General features: G+C 41.3%; 1 protein-coding gene across 3 annotated transcripts in view; it reads left to right on the top strand.

Annotated features, from left to right (window-relative positions):
- The first annotated feature begins 4,634 nt into the window (after positions 1-4,634).
- Positions 4,635-12,724, top strand: part of MAP3K2 (mitogen-activated protein kinase kinase kinase 2) — a 50,079-nt gene continuing 41,989 nt past the window's right edge. For 2 of the 3 annotated variants that reach the window (XM_039381225.1, XM_027734834.2), the window contains exon 1: positions 4,635-4,836. The gene's annotated coding sequence lies outside the window, so the exon portion shown is untranslated. Of the gene's footprint in view, positions 4,837-5,079; positions 5,180-12,724 lie in introns of those variants that run through there. The other variant, XM_027734832.2, reaches the window with a different exon arrangement.

Here is a 12,724-nt window from a genome sequence, read left to right as displayed (position 1 = left end):
ATTTGTGGAGCCATAAAGTGCTGCAGCTCAGTACAGTAGGAGAATATACTCAAAATGATCTGGTGTAAGAATACAGAAAATGCATCCTTGGAAGGAGAAGGGGAAGCATGAGTGTTTTCCACTTTTTCTTTTTTTTTTTCCCCAGTAATACTACTAACATTCCTCCTACTGTGCACAATGTTAAAATACTTATCACAGTTTGTTAGATATTGGGATAGTAACTCCTTGCTGTAATGGTTTAGCAATAATCACAGGTGTTCTTGTTTGTTGGTTGGTTTTGTTTTGTTTATTTGTACTTGTTTGGGTTTTGTGTTTTCTTCTTGCACCGTGAAGGACATGAAATGTTTAATTCTCAGAACAGAGGTTTTATTTTGGTCTTGTCTCTTTGGTCCATTTTTATGCAGATTAAAATTATTTTAAAAGTTTTGCAGCACCTTGCAGGAACCCAGTGTTGTGTCAGCTTGGCAGCATGAATGTTTCAGGTTTCTGCTGTTTGTGCTGCAGATTGTATCAGCTGCAGCAAAGCTCTTCCTATGCCAACAGCCCTCGATCAAAGGGCATTGAGAGGTTAAAAAGATGGGTGTGGTAGCAAAATATTCCCGACCTGTGTAAGATTTGGGTATCTGAAGTTGAGAGAACAGGGCTTGATTTGATTTTTATTTATTTTACAAGGAAGGTGAAAGCAACTGTAAGAAAAAAGCTGAGGAATCAAGGAAATACCTTGACCAAACACTGAAACTTAAACATTTGCTGCAATGTGCAGTTGTAATAAGCAAAGAGAATACTGTTGGAATGACAGTTACACCTACCATTCTGTTAGAAATCTCTTTTTTTTGGTTGCTTTAATATTTACCTCTGGCTAAACCTGCACCTATTCTGCCTATCCTTTACTAGGTATTCATTTGACTGATGAATAGGTGCTTATCAACTGCTACTTTGCTCCACTGTCTGGTGTTAAATCTGAATATGTGTCATAAAACTTTACATTTGTGACAGCAGTGTAGTTCAACTGTCACCTGTACTTGCCTTATGTTTTACAGATACTCTGCGTGTTAAGCAGAATTTTGCTCATTCAGGGTACTTATTTAGCATAAAATGAAGTTTGATTATTCTGTGGGTTTACTTAGTGTAAAATGAAGTCTGTGGTGTAAGAATCTTCATTCTTTAAAGACTGACAGTTGTCATGTTTGCTAAAGAGAATATAGTCTATGCAGTGGCATTCTGCAGTAATGTCCATTGTCTGCCTTAAGATGTAAATGAAAAAATACAAGGCAACCATTGCTTGTAACAAGCATTTATGGCTATGTTTATTCTTCTGAATAGTTGTATAGAATATCCCATATAATCTTTAAGAAAGTATGCTCTTTGCCAGATAGTGTAATTTCATGTACTTCTCATCAGCATCTCCCAGTTTCCTCTTGCCACCTCAAGTAGCAGACCTGTGTTAGATGGCTGAGTGCTGCAGGCATTGGGGAATTGTCTTATTAGTAAGGTCAAGAGTGTCTGTGTTCAGGGTTACTGAATGTGGCTGAGTCCTAAAGGTAAATTAATTGCTTCATCAACTTCAGTGATGGAGTTGGAGCAGACAAACCTATCAGTACTGCTGCCCAGGCTCACTTAGAGCGTGCAGTATATTTTTATGAATTTTCCAGCAGTGGTTTAGGGCTGTCCTCCCGAAGCTATTTGCTCTTCCTCTCTTGGCATCAGCGTTCCAGTGATGGTGCATTGTATTGGGAGGAACTGGAACTACTGAGATGCAGGCACATGTTTCTTTCTGTCATGGAAAGGCAGAGGAGCGTAGCAGACATGACTAGCAAAGGTTTGAAATAATGCGGCTGTTTGCTCAATGTGTGTGAGCTGGATTTAAATTTATAAATACTGTTGGCTCTCCTCCTGGATCATGTTATAGCATTCTGGCATCACAAACTTTACACTACTTTTGTTCCCAGAAGAAGCCATTTTGTCTTCCCTTATCTGCTCTGTCTCCAGCAGCTTGTTCCTTTGCCAGTTAACCCCTCATTTGCTTAAATATATGTGAAATTAATCTCTAGTGTAACTAGGTCCTTTTCTGGATGTAGTTCAGAATGTGGTAATATGGTGCCAGCTATAGGAATGAGTGGTGGGGAGGAAGAGAAACTTGGGGAGAAAAAGGAGGAGGATGGCATGGCTATGAAAAGGGGCTGGTTTGTTCCCATTTGAAGTTTAGAAGCTATGGCTGTAGTGTTACTAATACAGGGGCTGGTTAGCCTCAAGCAATACATGTAGGAGGTGAGAACCTCTTTTTGCAATGAGGTATTGATTCTGGAATTCAGGGAGAGCCATTCTGCCAGATTTCAGTCAATTGCCTGAGTACACTATCCTAAGATGTGCTTACCCTATAATTTCCACCCCCACACCTCCCAGCTTCTGTAGCCTGTACAGGGTTTGTACTGAATGCATAAATAACCGATATACTTTATTGTAGCTCCTGTCAGTTATTTTTATACTGTTATTTTCCATATCAGCAATTACACTGTTTCTATAAGCTTTATTTTACTCCTGTAGCATGACACCTGATCCCAAAAATTTGCCCCTGGGTTTGGGCTGAGCTCACTGTGAGCCAGTGTCATAAGTGCTGGTCCCTGGTGTCAATAGATATTTTTTTATCTCAAAGTCAATATTTAGCTGTTTATCCTGTTCCTTATATTGAAGATGCTGTGATTTAGGGATTATGGTACGTTAGTACTGATGCCTCTGCAAAGAACTGTGTTGGGATGTGAGAGTGCTCTGTGCTGCGCAGGCTCTGTGCAGATATACAAAGGACCACAGGGGCAGAGGAATGTGGGATGATTTTCCACAACCTTTTCTGGCTTCTTCTGAAGTGAGGGAACTTTGTCTTGAAAATGTACTGTTCGCTAACCCCTCCTCCATTAGTGAAATCCATTTGCAGGATGCTAAAGCTGACAAATGGCCATGAACTGTAACATTAAGGCAAGGGAAACACTGGATGTGTTTTCAGAGCTGTGTAAGCAGCTGCGGCTCATTGATCTTGCTTGATGGTGCAGGAGCATCACACATCAGCAGTTCTCTTGGCTCTATTTATTTCTTGGCCCTATCATTTGGCAGAAAAGGTTACCTTTTTAACTGCCTGGTTAAAGACTCGTGGTCATGACAAGTGTCTCATGAACACTGCTGACAATTTTGCCAACTGTGGAACAAAATGTCTTAGCTTTGGGAGATGACTATATCTCCTTCATGTTGGCTCTGGAATCAGTGTGATTCAGTGCCTTGTGCCTTTCTTGAATGTGCTTCATCAGTTGGTCTTTCTTTAGCACCGTCCTCTTCAATGGATTTTTAAAACAATGCTAGTATTTGTTTTCATCATTCTCTGCAGCCTGTTTCAGTGGAAGATCGCGAAATAATCGAGCTACGGACCTTGATGTGCTATTTTTTAGTTTCATATGTCAATTTCAATGGAAATTGATATGTCAATTTCAATGGAAATTGACATGTAAAGCTTAAACTTCCCTTCCGGTATTTTTTCCCCGTGTTTGTTTAGGGTGATCAAAATAACCTTGTTTGGGGTAGATTTTGAGGGCTTGTCCAGACTTTACAAGCCTCTAATTGTCTTACATGTTAAATACCTCTGAGCACATGACCAGAAAGCAGCATGTGAGCAGCACCTCAGCGGGGATTACTGTGCTCTGGAGTCAGGTGCCGCGGCACAGATCGCAGGTCGCTGTGCCTCGGTACAGCGCTCTCCGAACACGCATCGCCTGCCAGGGTGTCTCAGAAAGGCGTTTGCTAAACATGCACAGGTCATTCGTGCATCTCGCACACATGGTTCATGCCTGTAAGGTTATTGTTAAGCTTGCATAAAAGTAATTACAGTGCCGTGGTATTATTTACAGTCATCGGCTACTTAGACTTCAAGTGTTGCAGTAATAGCTGTCCTGCTACGTATCAGGGAGTGCTTCCTCGCTGATTAATTTGGGATAGCATCCTTCTTCCTTGCGTGTGTTGACTTCCTGAGGGAAGCAGGTGGCTCCTGCAGAGAGGGCTCAGCCAGTCCTGGGAGAAATGGGCAACCTGAAGGCGGCGGCGCCGTTCTGAATTGTCCTAAAGAGCGTCACCGGGGGGCTGAGGCAGCTGCCGCTCCGGGCCTGGCAGGGGCGAGGGATTTCTTGCAGTTAGCGCTGGCCATGGTGGTACGGGGGTGCGCGTTCATATCCTGCCCTTGAACGGCGCAGATCCCGCAGCCGCGGGACTGCACTAGGCTGGGCCTTCCTTAGACTGGACTCGCCTGGCTGGAACCGGCGGCAGGAGCCGCAGGGCCCCGCTGCCCTCGGCCCGTGGGTGCCGCGGAGGGTCCGGCCCCGGGCGGGACTCGAACCCGGGGCTCTGTGGGGGCCCGGCGCGCACGCGCCTCCGCAGCCCCTGGGCGCGCACCGCCCCCTCGCCGTGACGGCGCCGCGCGGTGACGCCTCGCGCTCCCTGCCTGTCACGGGGCCCGGCGCGCGCGGGGCGGAGCTCGCGGGCGGCAGCGGCGGCGGCGCCTCGCGCCCGACGGGACCCCCGGACCGGACCGGCCGCGGCCGCAGCGCCACCGCCCCCGCTCCCGCCGCCTCCTCCCGCCCCCGCTCCCGCCGCGCCGGTCTCGGCGCCGCCTGTCACCGTCCCCGCCGTGCCCCGGCGCGGGCAGGCCCCGGCCCCTTCCCCCCCGCCCCCGGGGGGGTGGGCTCCGCTCCGGAATCCTGGCCGCTCCCTCCGCGCCGCCCGCCCAGCCGGGGCTGCGCCCGCCGCCGCCGGGCAGCGCGGGGGGTCCCCGGCGGCCGCCCGGCCTCCGCCGTCGCACAGGTCGGTGGGTGCGCGGGGCGGCCCCGGGGGTGCGGGAGCGCCGGGGGCGGGTCTGTCCGGGCGCCCCGGGGTACCGTGGGGCGGCCCCGGCTGCCGGAGGTGCCCGGGCTGGGGGGCACGGCCCCGGCCCGATGCAGGTGGAGCTGCGCGGCGGTGCAGTTGTTTGAGGAGCTGGGCACACGCTCGCTGATCTTCGTTGCTTAAATTGCAGCTGCAAAACCTTAAGTATTTTACGAGCTTTGCGAATATTTGTGTCCCCCGTAAACCTCGCCGCGATCGCACGGTGATGCTGTGGGCTCTCGTCTTCACATTGCTCTGCAGTGGTAGCGGTGCTGTGAATTGGGTATGTAGGTCAGATACTGCGAGATGTTTTTGTCAGGGGAAAAAGTGAATGTGGGATTATTTATTCCCCTGTTGCATTTGAAGAGCATTGCAGCACCCACGAGGTTGGGATTTTTTTCCCCCGGTTTCCTCTCTTGCTTCATAAATCTGGTTTTAGTTTTGTCACGGAGTGTCCTCTAAGAGGGTGGTGAAAGATAATAGAAGCCTGCCTTGAAATAAGGGAGATTTCTAGTCCATGCAGAAAATGTCTCTCAAGTACATTTCTCTTCTTTAAACAATGCAGCACGTTGCAGAGTTAGAGGCCTTCAGAATTGTGTTGCTGTGTGTATGGCAAAGATGTGTGTGCAGAATGAATGTGTACAAGCTTGTCTTGCGTTCTCTCGTGGCACAGCACTTACTAGCAGAATACCCTACAAAGCATTCTTTTCCTATGGGATTCCCTATGGATGTTTTTAAGGGAAGGGGCATTGATGAGTTAGTATTTATGCCACACTGAAAAACCTTAAAAGAATTTTCTTGGTTGTTATTTTTTCCTGCTTTCATATATGCCCTTGCTTACAGTGGCCTGATAATTAACTGCTTTCCTCAGAAATCTATTTTAAAATGAGAACTTGCTGTAATTCCTGTTTTCTTTACGCTTTGTGTTCCATCATGATTGCTACTGAAACGTATTGAACCCAAATTTGATTCAGATATTGATTCAGATAATGAGGCTGTATATAATTAACTTGATTTTCTTAAAGTTTTATTGTATTTTGATAAAACAGAATAGGAAGATAACATTTATCAGATTGAATCATTGCTGGAGAAAAGAAAGATCTGTGTAGAGTTTGCCTTGATGAACTCTGTGTCAGTGTTTAAACAGGTGGTTTACCTGTCACTAATGGAAGACTATGGCAAAGAAAACAGATGTTTCTGAGTTGCTTGCCTTGGCTTGCTGAGATTTCTAAACTGTCAGAGGAAACTTTTTAAGATAGCTGTGGTGTTTGGTAATCTTGTGAGTTTTTATAGTATATGTGAGTAGGCAGAGAGCTGTGACAGGTAGAATTTATTAATATGGTGAAACGAGCATTATCTTGTTGTTTAATATTGTGGTAGGGAAGCTTTTTTTTTTTTTTTGCTTTACATTGATAAAAGTAGCTAATTTATGGTAAAAATAAATAACCTTTCGATTTTGGTCATTGACTTGTCAGTAGTTCTTTGCTGTGGTTGTTTGGAAAGCTAGTGTGGAATTTGAAGCCTGTTGAGGATAAATGCAGAAGAGATTGTTTTATTATAAAGTTTTCTTCTGAAGAAAGCAAACAAGGTGATCATACTGTAAATTTAGGCCGCATTTGTCGTTTTTACTTCACATTTTTTCCTTATTGTTTTATAAAATAACGTGTTCATAGTTAAGTACAAATCAGAATTTTTGCTTTTTAAAACCCTATCATTAATAATAAGTATTTATGGAGAATGACTTGAAAAAAGCTTTGCATATTTTAGCAACCTTAAGTTTTATTTTTTGTCTTTTATCTTTACTGCAGGCTGACTTTTTACATCAGCAAACTAAGTCAAAAGTAGTGAGTAACATGTAATTTATTTTTGTGATAGGTTGTTCAGTGGCTCTCTACCTGGGCATTCTGTGAACTAAAAATAATGTTTTCTTATAAAATGCAACCTGAGAATGATAATGGATTGATTTTCTTCATTTACTCCCCCTCTTCCACCAAACACACAACCACAGGTGTTCTGATCTATGGAGAGGTACACATTTAGTTTGGAGTAATGAATGTATTTTCTAGTAATATCTTTTTAGATATTTGCTGTTAACATTTTCTTCTGTTTAGACTACTATTTGGAGAAAAATAAATGAATGGTGAAAATGTGACTGATTTATGCAGTTAAATACATCTTAAATACATTTGCAGAAAATGTCTCATTTTCATATGTAAATATGTATATGGAGTAGTGACTCCACCTAGGTTTATCTAATTAGCAATTAAGTTTGTCGACCTGTAAGTTTAATTTCTAAATGTAAGCTTTTAAAACTTAAGTGGAGCTGACGCAGTATTACATTAAGAAAAAAAAATTTAAAAATCTGTGAATTTTATTAAGCATCAGTTTTTCTGTGGGAGGGAAGAAAAATCTTTTTTTAAAAGAATAAATACTGCATTTGCTATTTTAGTATTCTGGCATTTTGTAGTGCTAAGGAATAGGTCAAAATAGATCATGCATGCTATAATTGCACATAGCTTGCAGAATAACATTGGAAACATGTAATTGGGCAGTGGGAACATGTTCAGAATGCAGCGTGTTAGCTGTGATTCACTTCTCACTTCTGGATCTTGGCATGAGATCTTGATATGACAAATGCAATTTATGACTCTATTTTAACCCAATTTCTTAGGCTAAACATGCTAGGTTTTTCTGGGATGTTTTTAATGTATTCACCTTCAGAGTAATTTTTTAGAAACTGTGGAAGGTTTGGTAACAATAAAAAAAGGAAAGATGGAATTCTGTATTTGGATATTGCAGGGATTTCCCTGGGAACCACTGCTGTAGAGACAGTTTACCCGCAAATACACATATGGCATAGTTTAGGGCCCAGCTTAATGAGGTTACTTGAAGTTGGCCAAAGCAGAAGGATGTGCATTGTCCTTTAAAAACTGAGAGTCAGGAATTGGTAATGCAGGGAGGCCTGTAGTGTCTTTTTCCTGTCCATTTGTGAACTCTTACTAATGTTTACTTCTATATCTCAAATTATTGCATATTTTTGAAAATATACCAGCAAAGTGTAATTTGCTTTTTCACATGAGAGGAAAATAACTTTCTTCAGGCTGAAGTGTTTTTTCTTTGCTGTAACTTTGTTTTCAGCCATTTTTTAAATTCAGATCCTTCACTGTGTCATTCTCGCTTGCTTCTCCTTCTGTATTTCCACTCATCATTTGCCCATTTCTGTGGATTATCTGCAGCAGCAAAAGATGCTGCTTTTGTTTTCCTGAGATGTTTTGTGCGAAGTGCACAAACTGCCACAAAGTGCACATCTGACAAGAGCAGTGTAATAAAATTCATATGCTTCAGATATTTATGCTGTACTTTTGAAGTTCAAGTATGATAACACTGATGAACAGTTCTCATTTGGATGAAGAAATAAGTGATGGATATGTAAGAAGGGAAGGGATTTCATGAGGTCAGCCCCTACTCGAGGCAGAAACAAGTATGCTGCAATCATGTCTGGCAGACACTTGTCTGATCATTTCTCAAAAAACTCAGAAGAGGGGAATACCACACCTCTTCACTGATCTATTTATAGCTAGTACATGACTATTACTATCGTTTGCAGGCTTTTCTTAACATTTAACTTGAGTCTCTGTCTTGGTGCTAGTTAAGCCAGTTAATTCTCATCCAACTCTTATTACTCATGCGGGATAATGAGTTCTGTGCTCTTTTCACCAACTGTTTGCATACATGAAGACTGTTCCTCTGTCTCCTTTTATTTCAGACTTCTCTTTACTAAACTGTGCAAACAGCATTTTTGTTGCTCACTCTCACTGGGCTCTATGTGATTTGTCTGGATCTTTTTCCAAGTTCTCCAAACAAAGTCTTTGAGCAACCAAGTAATTAACTTACTCTGTAAGTTGCAGCAGAAGTAACGTGACAGACTTGTTAAAATGTCATTCTAGGGTGTGTGCATACAGGTATGGTTGGGTTTTGGTTTTGTTTTGTTTTGTTGTTGGGGATCTTTTCCCTGCCAACAACATCAGGTCCTTGGCTCCTGCATTTGCTAACACAGGAGCTCCTATTAGCATTTGTTGAATCAGGCATCTCTTTCTTCATATATACAAATTGAAGTTATCGTTCAAATTCAGTCTTCATTTCAGGTTAATTTTCTTCTATTAAGCATTTCTAGACTTAGTAGAATCACTTTTCAGTAAGTTATTCTACAGGAGAATATGCAATCATTGCTCTTCCGTATCTGTTTTCCAGCACATACAATCCCTGTGGCTTTTGAACATAAGCCTGCTCTAAAACAGGGAACTTGATTGAGAGCAAGTTCTCTTAGGGTTAGATGCAGCTTCTATTGGCAAAAACGTGTCTTTATTGGTTGGTGTTATACATGTGCTGTCTTTGAGGTAAATTGCATTGCTGCGATACCTTCTGTCAGTGTAACTGTACCTGAACAAGCCTTTTGCCATTTTGAGATGTCATATGGTCCAATGACATAGTAGAAGAAATTTCTATCCTCTAGGCATGCTTTACTGGAAGAATTGCAGAGTCAGCTACAAAACAGATGTGTTCAACATGTTCCCTGGTTTTACTCCATTTTGTCTGACTTAGTAAATGATTTTATCCATAATTTTTGAGGCTAGATCACAGATGGGACAAATTTTGTGATTCTTTCATCAGCACTTTCTTCACAAAAAAAATGAAACAGACACAAATAATGATTATTAAAGAAGACTTCTTTTGGTTTCTTGCTGGAAGAAGTATTCAAGCAGTCAGTGTTGCTTACCTCTTACCTTCCTCAAAATTATTTTAAAATAATTGAAGCAGGAGTTCTGTAAATGCCAACAGTTTGAATGCTGTGTTACCAAAATGGTAACAATGGGAACTACAGTCTCACCTTTGAACAAAGATTTGAAAATTGGAAAACATCTTGATCAAGTTGTTGTTTGACTTCATTAAAAAAAAGACAATAGAGAGCTAAAACACTGCCACAAGCAGTAATTAAACTTTTAAAGAAGATATGACATTCTGTAGAAGAGTGTGAGAATTGTCACTAAATATTTTTATTAATTTATAAATATTTTTATTAATGGAACTGCTAAAAACTGATTGGTAAAGCTTAACCTGTATTTAATTGTTGTTTTGTCACACTATGTGTGTTGTTAGCACTACCACAATTACTTTCTTTTTTTTAATAAAAATCAATTTGAATAGCAACTCCGTGTTTATTTTTGGTTTGGTTTGGTTTTTTCCCCCCCATATTATCCTGATGATAATTGGTTTGGTATAAAGTAGCAGTTAGAAAAGCATTTCTTGCACTGCTGGTACCAGTAAGCTCAGTAACTTCAGGCAGGGATGAGGTTGGATCATGTAATCAGTGATTTCTTAAACTGCTGCAGCTACTTCCTTTATGGAATTTCTGTTATGCCTCTGTGTCTCTGATATTGGCAGTATTGTGAATACTGAATGAGACTTTAAAATGAAAATATCAATGTTATTGGTGAAGTACCTGACGAGCTTTAGTTAAAAATCTTAATCCATACTGAAATCGATCAAAAGATAATCCAGTATTCTTCCCTCAGTGGTGAGCAACAATGAGTGCTCATGGCAGATTGAGAACAGCGTAAGCGTGTGTAATACTTAGCGTGAATATTCTTTCAGTCCTGAACTGTTTCCAGTAAAGGTTGGTTCTAAATCTGATGTGGGTTTTGTGTAGTTAGTAACCTTTGGATTTTTATCCTCAGACTCGACCAGTCTTTTTTTTGCATGCAGCTAAACATCTGGCATCCAAATATCCTTTGGTAAGAAATTCTATAGGTATGCTATTTGTTCTGTTAAAATCTACTTTTTTTTTTTAACTTAACTTGTATTGGTTTCCTTTGGTACTACGTTTCAATTGGAGGAGAGCGAACAATCCATTTCTGTCCAACATAACAATATATCTCTCTGTTCCTCATACAATTTTGTAGCACTTTACCACTTTCTCCCCTCACCCAAATCTTATTGAAACCAGAGTCCTAGCTTGCCTATTTGTTTTCCCCTGGATGCCTTCAATACATTCCTTCAGTAGATGCCCTCAGTTGTACTTTTTCCTGCTTTGCTACATCCTCTTCTAGAGCTGAAGTGTTAAAGACGTGAAAACACTGATCTGTTTCAGACTGGGTTTTTGTGTTGTTTGTTGGTTTTTTTTTTTCATAATTCCTAACACTGACTTAATTTCTGGGTGCTGACAGTATTCAGTGCAAAGTCCATTGGTTTCTTTTGTGCAAAGTTAGAACCTGCTGCTCTCCTTCCTCTCCTCCACCCAACTTGCATCACTTCCATTCATATGTGCTGTCTGATAAAGATCACTCCTCTACTGTAGTCAGCCCTTTCCCTGCTCTCACAAATAGGCTCTGGAGTATCAGAAAACTTTTTACCTTGCTCCTCTCTCCTGGATAATTTAGAATGTATCAAACAACACAGACTCTTGTGGAGCCCCACTGGTATCCTTCTTCCTTGTGAAAACAATAACTATGTCTGTCCTATGTTTTATATATTTTAACCAATTTATTCATGCAAGGGTGGGTCTTTTTATGCAGTGACTGTAAGAAATCCTTTGGTGAGACTTCTCCAGCACCAGAAATCCAACTAGACCGTGATAGTGACTGAGATCAGTTCTTTATACACACGTTCAGAGTGCACCAAAATTTGAAAGTGAGGATCTCTTCTTGCAACAGGCTTATGGGCTTTTCCCTGTTCTATCATAAATATCCATATGTCCATTATTTGTGATTTATTTGTTACAGTTTGCACTTAACTGTGTGTAGTTTTCTGGAATCCTTGCTTTATGCATGACTGTCTTTTAAAGGATCTTTTTACAAGATCCAGATCTGTGCAGTGGCCAAGAGGGATGGTTTCAGCATGAGTTCTTGCTCGTTTCTTTATGTTGGTGTTGGTACTGTAGAGGTGTGAGATCAGTTAGATAAACTGATGGTTAATTAAAACATAAAATAAATCTTTTTCAGCTGGATTGTCTACTTACTCCGGATCTCCTGCTTGTCATTGGGGTTCAGCTGGAAAGCAGCAGTTACTGTCGACAAGCAGGAGTACTCCCCTGACAGAAATGCAACCTTAGCAGTGGGACTGTTGTCTTAAAGGTGGTGATTAGGTGTGAGCACAGACATAGTAATCCTTCCTCTGGAACTTTTGAGTCTGTAGTTAGTTTACCTTAATAGCTGTATTTATGAGGGTTCTTGCATTTTTATCACTTAAGGGAAAAGTATAATTATAAAGCATCATAGATGTCATTGTAATGGTTTGGTACCCGCTGTGCTAGGGGAGGTGCAAGAAAGAAACCTTAGGACAGTACCTTGTCTTTGTGTCTTTGCATTTTGTTTTGGAGTGTGTTGACAAAACTGGATTTCTATTGTTATATTTTTGTTCAAATGTTGTTATGAGGCATTGGGTTGAATAACATTTTTTTTTCAGATTCTCCAAAGTGCAAAGGGACAAAGAATTTGTGTATTTGATAGCTTGGCAATATGTTCATATGTTTGCCTATGTCAGTCATCCAGTTTAAAAAACAGTGCCTACTACATGTGGATAAAAACTTAAAAGTTTGTCCATTTAGACCTGTTCGGTGAGACCTGCTGGCTACAAAAATGCTGCACAGTCATGTTATGTGTGTGGTAAAAGAATATTTGGATTTTGCATAGTATGTGTTACCTACAGATGCACACAAGAGTTTTTTCAATTTCAATTTATGTATATCAGGTACACACTTGTCTGTCTTCTTGGTGATGTTATTGAGCTCTCTGTAGCGTTCCAAGTATGAGTGGTCTGAGTCTACCCATAA

The sequence above is a fragment of the Pipra filicauda genome, unplaced genomic scaffold (genome assembly GCF_003945595.2).
Source record: "Pipra filicauda isolate LSUMZ 115617 unplaced genomic scaffold, ASM394559v2 scaffold218_size1660888_pilon, whole genome shotgun sequence".
NCBI classification, from domain to species: domain Eukaryota; kingdom Metazoa; phylum Chordata; class Aves; order Passeriformes; family Pipridae; genus Pipra; species Pipra filicauda.
The sequence above is the reverse complement of the archived record's forward strand: the minus strand, read 5'-3'. Positions and strand labels throughout refer to the sequence as shown.